The sequence below is a fragment of the Benincasa hispida genome, chromosome 12 (genome assembly GCF_027475165.1).
Source record: "Benincasa hispida cultivar pf3 chromosome 12, pf3_genome.v1.1, whole genome shotgun sequence".
Taxonomy (NCBI): domain Eukaryota; kingdom Viridiplantae; phylum Streptophyta; class Magnoliopsida; order Cucurbitales; family Cucurbitaceae; genus Benincasa; species Benincasa hispida.
This window is the reverse complement of record NC_143489.1, coordinates 20,961,573-20,967,572: the sequence shown is the minus strand read 5'-3', so window position 1 is coordinate 20,967,572 and position 6,000 is coordinate 20,961,573.

Below are 6,000 nucleotides of genomic sequence, written 5' to 3'. Positions count from 1 at the left end.
GGATTTAACAGCTGGAAATCAAGATTTCAACGGTTCTTCAAAGGTATGTTTTGAAACCCATTAAATTCTATTTAAGCATGTTTCCGTTTCTACCAAAATTAATCAATTAGAGTGCTTATCGATCCTCCTTGCTTACGCTACGTGCTGCTACCAATTCAACAATTGATATCAGAGCATCATATAAGCATTCAATTCAGTTTAATTTTGGTTTGGTGGATGTTTTATATGAAAATATGAAATTGTTGTACTAATATATTTTGTTGAGTTTTGGCTTTTAATTTCTCTTTAATTTCTCATTTAAATTTGTAATTGGCTCTTGTTTGATGAGCTTATATGTCTTCCCAAGAGTCTATAATTTATTTGGGGTCATTAGAGTTGAAATTAAGCTATAATTCGAAGAAACAAGCGAAGAGGCCGAGTTGCAGATTCCAGAAAACCAGCCTTTGTTCATAACGCCATTGAGCTTCAATAGCTAAACGATTGTTTAGCCTCATGTGTTAGATGATGTGAAGAAAAGCTAAACGATCATATAGCTTCGGGCGTTGATCGTTTAGGTGTTGTGCGCTAGGCGATCGTGTACCTGCAGGAGCTAAGCGATGCATTGTATTGCTATATGATGGCACTACACGATCGTGTAGCTTCGGGTGAAAGCTAAGCAATGTGGTGAAGAGCTATATGATAGCGCTGTACGATCGTTTACCTTTAATCGGGAGTTAAACGATGCGTTGAGATGCTAAGTGATAGCACTAAGCGATCGTTTACCTCTATGTGGCAGCTAAGCAATGCGTTGAAATGCTAAGTGATAGCATTAAGCGATCATTTACCTATGCGTGGCAGCTGGGCGATGCGTCGAGAGCTTTGCGATAGTACTAAGAAATCGCTTACCTTGTGTGCGTGCCAAACAATCAATACGCGATGCTAGACAATGGCGTTAAGTGATTGTTTAGTAAATGTTCGCACTAAACGATGGAGCTACACGATAGTGTTGGACACTAAGCGATCGTGTAGCGGCCTCCGGCACTAGACGATGACACTATGCAATAGAAGGCAAACACTGCATGATCGTGTAGCTTGGTTAAGCAATATGCGTTGGTTGCTAAACGATCACGCAAACACTAAACGATCAGGAAAATGCATGACAATGGTCGTTAATGCTAAACGATCAAACTTAGCGAGATTTGAAATGGGCAAGAGTTGGCGGTTCGACCAGTTCTCTTGAGGTCCAATCTGGTTCAGCTTCAAATAGTTTTTGGCTGGTCCGGTTCAGACTCTGCTGGTTCGATTCAGACGGTTCGGGTCCCGTTCAAGTGGTTCAGAGTAATTCGAGCGGTGTTGAAGCTATTTTTGTAATAGTTAGGCTTTTGCTTGCTTGTTTTTGCCAAAACTAAAACCATATCAATCCGTGTTTAATTATTTATGCATTGGATATATGTTATAATTAAATAAATCTTGTATATGCATATAGTATGCCATTTAGATTTAAAATCCCACTGTGGGAAGTATGCAACATGCATTGAAAGTATGTTATAAATTGTTATAATATATAGTATGCATGTTAAGGTTTCTTGTATTTAATATAAGTGTTATATTAAATGTTGAATGTCTGTATGTTGTTGATATTTAGCACGTCTAAAGTTTTATAAGTTGTTATAAAATTGGGTTAGACATTTAAAATCCATAACAAAGAACAGTTGCATGCTCACGTAGATTAACCACTTGTTTTAATAGTTAAAATAGGTTGTTAAACTTGTAAAACTAGGGTTACAAACTCAACCGGTATATAATCTTGTTGAGGTCTGGGGGTATTTAAGTTGACGGTCTACAGAACACCTCCTATCTGGGATTATAGCGAATTATTGAGCATTGGTAACCAGTTTTATGAGTACTCATGAGCGATGTGAGGTAATAAAAGGGTTTATCACCTAGACATCGTAGGTTTAAGTCCATTTATAAGTGTTATACTTGGATAAATCACATAGACTTAGGGTTGTTTTTATTAGCGGAAAAAGAACCTAAGTATAATTTTACCCAAAAAATCAGAACACTTCAGTGGTAGTCAATAACTTCTATATGATAGAGTTATTAGAAAACTTCAGCGAGAGATTAATAACATACACGATATGTTATTCTTAGCTCTTGCGTCCCTAAGAGTTCACAGTATGGATTTAAGCGGTACTTCGTGTCATTCCGGGAGTGACCTCCATACGGAAAGTGTTTTTTAGCTTAAATTTAGACTCTGGTGAATAAGGGGAAGTTGTTCAAACAAAAATCAAGTTTATGATTTCAATTGCCACATCTCCACATAGTTTACACCGTGACATTCATATGACGCTTTGTGTCACCCTAGGAGTGACCTCCATACGAAAAGCGGATGTATGCGTCAAAATCAAGGTGAACGGAGGAAGTAGTACATAGTAAGTGGGTGAAGAAAATGTGTCAACATTTCCTACGGTCTCCTCCATTAGTCTGAACCGTGAGATTCTTATGTTGCGCCTGGACGGCTATCCCTACGGAAGGCTGTAACATAGGATTTGGAACAACCCAGGCTTCAGTAAAATGAATAGGGTCTTATAATTCCGTCTTGGGTATTGTCTTCTATTTTTTAGGCATACTCATACCATTGTGTAATGTCTGAAAAATGGCGGGTCTACACTTATAGAATTATTAAGTTCTAATAAATACTGACCAAAAGCGGTACCTAAATGACAATCGAAATATGAGTTATTCTGGATATAGTATTTAGTTAAGAATGTCTTGATGTAGTATCGTTGCGAAAGAATAATCTTGGGTATATTATTAAAATTGTTAATACTTGATTGGATTTAAAAGCAATTCACTTATAGAATTTGTTGATAATTCCATAATGACGAGTTCAATAATACAATTGTTGGCGTCAGATAAACTTACTGGGGATAATTAAGTGACTTGGAAATCAAATTTTTCATTATTGAGAATAAGATGTTATCCCCATATAGTTTTATCAAAAGCCTATTGTATACTAAACATGTTTACAATGATTCTCTCGGCTAAAGTGTTAGAGAATTACCTAGTAGGACTAGAAATACCAGATTAATAACTAGGAAAAATGAGAGAAATATTGGGTATGGGATACCGAATGGTAAAAGATGGGTATGGGATGCCCTAGTTTATTGTATTTCTCTATAAAACTCAGAAACTCAGTCTTATATATCGGATATATAAATTACCACTGGAGTTCTAGTCCAAGTGGGAGTTTGTTGGGTTTTATGTCTTAAAACTTGTAGTTTGTAAACAATAGAACTTATTCTAAAAAATTCAATAAAGGTGTTATTGAATAGATGTATTGCTTATGAGAAATCCAATAAACCTAAAAGTCCCTTGACTATTGGATGAGTACTTGAACTTTATGTGAAGACATAAAGTTGGATTAGATTCGAGTAAATAGTCAAAATGATCTATAGTATATGAATAAGGTTGGGTACCTTATTCTGGTAACACTATTGGATGTGGCCCGCTTTGTAGTTGTTACAAGAAATTGTAAAGTGCTACAAACGAAGTGATCCTAATTCGTTCTGGTAACACTATTGGATCGGACCATGAAATCAGTCACTCTTACTTTATAACGTTGTTTACTGTTTAAGACTGACTATTTCAAAGCAATGACCTAGGTAACTTGACCTTAATCCTGAACTAACTATGAACTTCTCTTTATTTGGAATTATCCTTATATTTGCATAGGTGAGAGTTGGCGGATAGATAGCTGGAGACGTAGAGAGGTTGTTCCCTTAAGTGTTGATTCTAGGTCTTGAACAATGAACCCCGCTCTCTCATTGGCCCCAGAGGGACTCGATTTTATTGATTCAACCCAGCCATTATTACGAGTAGACATAATATGTATATGTGTGAGGGAGCTCAACTTTGGGCTTTAGTGGAATGACCCATTAGTTAAAAAATGAAGTTAGATCAGTCTAATGAGTTCGTTAAAGCCCGTAGGTCCACGAGGTCCCCTACTAGCTCAAAAATAGATTAGCTCTAGAGTGTGTGATAAGTTAATTTGAAACATTCAAATTAGAATCAAACGGAATTAGAGAATATATATTTAATTATGATTTAAATATATGAAGATGGATTTGTGTAAAATTAATTTAATATTGGATATTAAATTAATTTGAATTATTTAAATTGTTTAAGTAATTATTTATTAATTTTATTGGCAAATTAATTTATGAAATTAATTTATAAAATTAATAAATTTTGATTTTAGAAATAAAATATGATTTTAAAATCAAAATTAGATTTTGAAAATAGAAAAACACAAAAATGAAAAATTGGATTTTTCATCATCTTTATCTTCAAAGTAGCTCACAAAGAACTCATTATCTTTAACCTTCAATTACTCCAAGCATAACAGCAAATCTCTTTGCATGATAGTCTATAATATATTGAAAGATTGAAGTGAAGTTGAAGTGATGTAATCGAAAGAATTTTAGCTGAAAATTCTTGAGAAGAAGGTGTTCTTCATTGGGTTGTTGTTGTGAGCATAGCTTGAGTCCCACGAGTTCCAAGAGAATAATAGGGAAGATCTTGTTGAAAATCAAGATTTCAATGGTTCTTCAAAGGTATGTTTTGAAACCCATCAAATTCTGTTTAAGCATATTTCCGTTTCTGCCAAAATTAATCGAGTGCTTATCGATCTTTGTCGCTTCCGCTGCGTGTTGCTACCAATCCAACAAGTAGGGTTGTTTGAACTTTTATGGGTCATCCGTACATTGATCAAAAAGTGGTGTTGTAGGGTTGTTTACCTTTTCGGGGTCATCGCTGCGTTGGTCAAGCAGTGGTATAATCAGGTTGTTTAGACTTTTCTAAGGTGATCCCTATGTTGATTAAGAAGTGTTGTAGGGTTGTTTAGACCTTTCCGGGATCGATCTCTAGGAGAGCTTTGGAATTGGGTAGGTATTAGGCATACATAACATATGCTTTTGATACTCTGTCACCTCCTAAATTGCATTGATTTATCCTAAAAATTTCATTTCAATTGGAGATTGGATATTCACCATGTACGAGGATCTCCGCTAAGCATCCATGGTTGAATGGTTAAAGCGCCCAACTCATAATTGGTGAATGAGTATGTTCAACTCCGGAGGCATTTCTTTAAAAAAATGGAGGCAAGTTAGTGGGAAAAAAATAGTAAAAAAAAGTTCTAAAATATAAAAAATAAAAAGGAAAAAACCTAATAGAAAGAGAGAACAAAAAGTAAAACTTGAAGCAAAAGTTTAAAAAAAAAAAAAACAAAAAAAAAAGGAAACGAAACGAAAAAAGCAAAAAAGAACTCTAAAGTCCCATCTTCCCTTCTTTACGCCCATGCCCTAAGCTTTCTCTTTCCGGTTTCTATTTCTCAAGTGCCGGTGGCCTCCCCTTCACCTTCGTCAGCAACCATTCAATATGGCCCTCTGAGGATGGCGTGCGCGGCGATGAGATGATGGACATAGCAATAAAAAAAAGGGCGTTTCGGCTTCCAACATTAAACGCATCTTCGACGGTGGCAGCGTTCCAAAATTTGATGGCACAGACTGGAAACATCGACGGAATTTCCGACGAGAGCAAGGGGGTCGCTGAAGCTCCATTACTCATTCACACAACAAGACCCACGAGCCAAGAATGTCAGATTCTACCACCAGAAACTCCAACGACACGACAGAAACTCAATGATGTCTAGATTCAACGAATCTCTATTTCTTGCTTTGACAACGTTGCATGACTTTCAGCATGGCAACAGTGATCGTCGAAGCCAGAAAAGCGGAGTTCTGATGAGTTCATATTTCAAAATTGAGCGCATATATGTCTCAAATTTGGTTGCACAGGTGGATGGTGGTGGAATGGACGTCATAGCTCGTCGGAATGGTTGGTTGCCATTGTTCTTTACAGATGCTTAAAAAAAAAAAAAAAAACAAAGAATCATGCTTTGTGTAGAAGAGGCAATAAGAATCCAAAATGCAAGGAGAAAAGAAAATAAATGTTACA